The sequence below is a fragment of the Centruroides vittatus genome, unplaced genomic scaffold, assembly GCF_030686945.1.
Source record: "Centruroides vittatus isolate TY-2023 unplaced genomic scaffold, ASM3068694v2 contig_18, whole genome shotgun sequence".
NCBI classification, from domain to species: domain Eukaryota; kingdom Metazoa; phylum Arthropoda; class Arachnida; order Scorpiones; family Buthidae; genus Centruroides; species Centruroides vittatus.
In genome coordinates, this window is record NW_027121101.1 from 1,567,825 (window position 1) to 1,570,787 (window position 2,963).

The window sequence follows — 2,963 nt, forward strand, 5'->3', positions numbered from 1 at the left end:
GTCAGGTTTAATATTATAAATGTTCCAAAATGGAACGTACCGTTTTCGAATATTTTGCATATTTAAAATTCAAAAAAATAATTTAACTTTAAAATAAATTGAAAGAAGTGTGTATATTAAATAAATAAATAAACAAATAAAACATAGAAAACAAAGCTAAGTAGAAAGAAATGATTTAAGGGTTTTTAAGTGCCATTCTTTTTTCTATTATATATTTCCACGCTGTTGGAAGCGCATTAGCATCCATAGCATTTAGGCAACGGTTTTTCATTTTACTTTTATAAATTTCCACCTTTTCCATCTCCAACGCAATGGATGGAGAGTGCACCGTTTAAATGACTTTAGCCTCTTCCCATTTTACAATCGTTCCTTCAGTCTGTGCTATAATTGATAATATTGTGTTGTTGTGTCGTTTGTCAACGTTGTATCAAATGCTCTTTTTTTTATAAAAATCGAGAATGATCTATAAAAGAGCACCTAATATCTGTAGCTTGCTACGGAACGATAAAGACAGCGTAAAAAAGGAAGGTAAAGCTGGGGTATATAAAATTCCATTTGAAAATCAACAGTTAGGAATCGAAAAAGATTATGTGGGTGTGACTAGAAGAAACCTGGCGGTACGTCTGCGAGAACATACATACAATTTTGACAAAGGACACAACACTATTAGCAATTATGGCACAGACTGAAGGAGCGATTGTAAAATGGGAAGAGGCTAAAGTCATTTAAACGGTGCACTCTCCATCCATTGCGTTGGAGATGGAAAAGGTGGAAATTTATAAAAGTAAAATGAAAAACCGTTGCCTAAATGCTATGGATGCTAATGCGCTTCCAACAGCGTGGAAATATATAATAGAAAAAAGAATGGCATTTAAAAACCCTTAAATCATTTCTTTCTACTTAGCTTTGTTTTCTATGTTTTATTTGTTTGTTTATTTATTTAATATACACACTTCTTTCAATTTATTTTAAAGTTAAATTATTTTTTGAATTTTAAATATGTAAAATATTCGAAAACGGTACGTTCCATTTTGGAACATTTATAATATTAAACCTGACGATGGCCTATATTAGATAGGGTGAAAACATTTGTATAAAAGAATTTTAAGCTCAGCAAAATTAGCTGTGGTGAAACTGAAGTGAATTGTTTGCTGAGAAAGAGCTGGATAGATGTGAAGTTATCAGTTTTAGTATTTCCTCTCCTTCTGTAAGACATCTTTTTCGATCAGCCACATATTCTAAAATGTCACAAAGTGTAATCATCGTGACTTAAACAACTACGAAATCAACTAGGATTAATGTCGGATACAAATGCGAATAAAACGTTTTGACTACAGAGAGAAAAGTTATTAAAAAGACAACACACAAGTAACTCTCGTACGTTGTCAAGCACGCTATACCCTTTGTGGCAGCCATTTTGGTCGACTCATACGCCACCTATATTTACTGGCACAAGCGAATTAATTAATTATTAAATCCAAAAATATTATTTGTACAAATGATTTTACAAGTTTTTATTTCGCCCTTTCCAACTTGGCGCCCAGATAATTCGTGCCCCTGGAGCAGTTTGCTCCAACTGCTCCACGGTAGCTACGCCTCTGGTTCCAAAGACCGGCATTCGAACAAATTCAAAATTCGCGTTCTAGAATCTTCCTAAGTTCAGCTAAGCGTCATTTTGAATTTGGCAACAGAATTCGATAGCAATTATGTCGGAAACATTAACCGAAACCACCGAATGGGGTTATTTGAAGGTAGAAAACTGGTGTCACGTCGGTGTAGACACTCTTCAAGAGCAAACTTTGAAGAAATCTCTGAACAGAGGCTACGAATTTAACATTCTTCTGGTTGGAAAATCAGGGTTAGGCAAGTCTACGCTGCTCAACTCTCTTTTTAAAGCTCGTGTCAGCCGTAAAAGTTGCTCGAAAGACGAAAGTGGATCGGGAATCGATGGTTATAACAAAACAACAGAAATTAAATCAGTTAGCCATCTTCTGGAGGAGAAAGGAGTTCGGTTACGCCTCACCGTTACAGACGCTCCCGGTTTTGGCGATCAGATTAACAACGAAAACTGCTGGCTCCCTATTGTAGAATACATACACGAACAATACGAAAAGTATTTGGTAGAAGAAGAATGCGCAGATCGTAAGAAGAACATAACAGATACGAGAGTTCACTGCTGCGTCTACTTCATTTCTCCCGGTCGCCGGCTGACTCCTCTAGATGTTGAATGCATGAAGAGATTGGGGAAAATCGTCAACCTCGTTCCCGTCGTAGCAAAGAGTGACACCATGACGCCAGATGAGAAAACAGCCTTCAAGAAAGTTATTAGACAATACTTAGAAGAGAACGGAATAGCTGTTTACCCCGTGAAAGATATCGAAGAAACTCGAGATGATGAGGTGATCAACGATGAAACAAGGTCCAAAATACCCTTTGCCGTAGTGGGGAGCGAGAAGCAGCACGAGATCAACGGAAATAAACTGTACGGACGGATGACTCGTTGGGGCTTCGTAGACATCGAAAATAAAGAACATTCCGAATTATCGGACCTCAGAGACATGCTAATAAAGACTCATACGATTGATATGATCGAGGTTACCAGATTATTTTTCTACGAAAAGTTTCGTCGCGATGCTCTTAATGCCAGAATAATGAAAGACGTGGCTAGCAAAGAGACGGAAAAGAAGATAGCTGCAGGTCGGAATATCGGCAAAAAATTAAGCTATTTTAGTAAGAAGAGATTAAATCGAACGACCTCAGATAAGAGCATGGAAAGTGGTAGAGAGAGATCGCCCGATGGAAACGATTCTGTTTCAAACGTCGGCAAAGAAGGAAGCATCGCAAAAGAAGCAGAAGGAACGGAATCGACCATCGATAATGCCGCTTCTGACATTTCAACTAAAGTGCCCGAAAATGTGATTGACGATTCGATTAAAAAGGAAACTATTGAGGATCGCAACTGA

The 2,963-nt window shown here is 37.4% G+C and overlaps 1 pseudogene; it reads left to right on the forward strand.

Moving 5' to 3' along the window:
• Nucleotides 1-1,607: 1,607 nt before the first annotated feature.
• Nucleotides 1,608-2,963, forward strand: LOC136969663 (neuronal-specific septin-3 pseudogene; annotated as a pseudogene).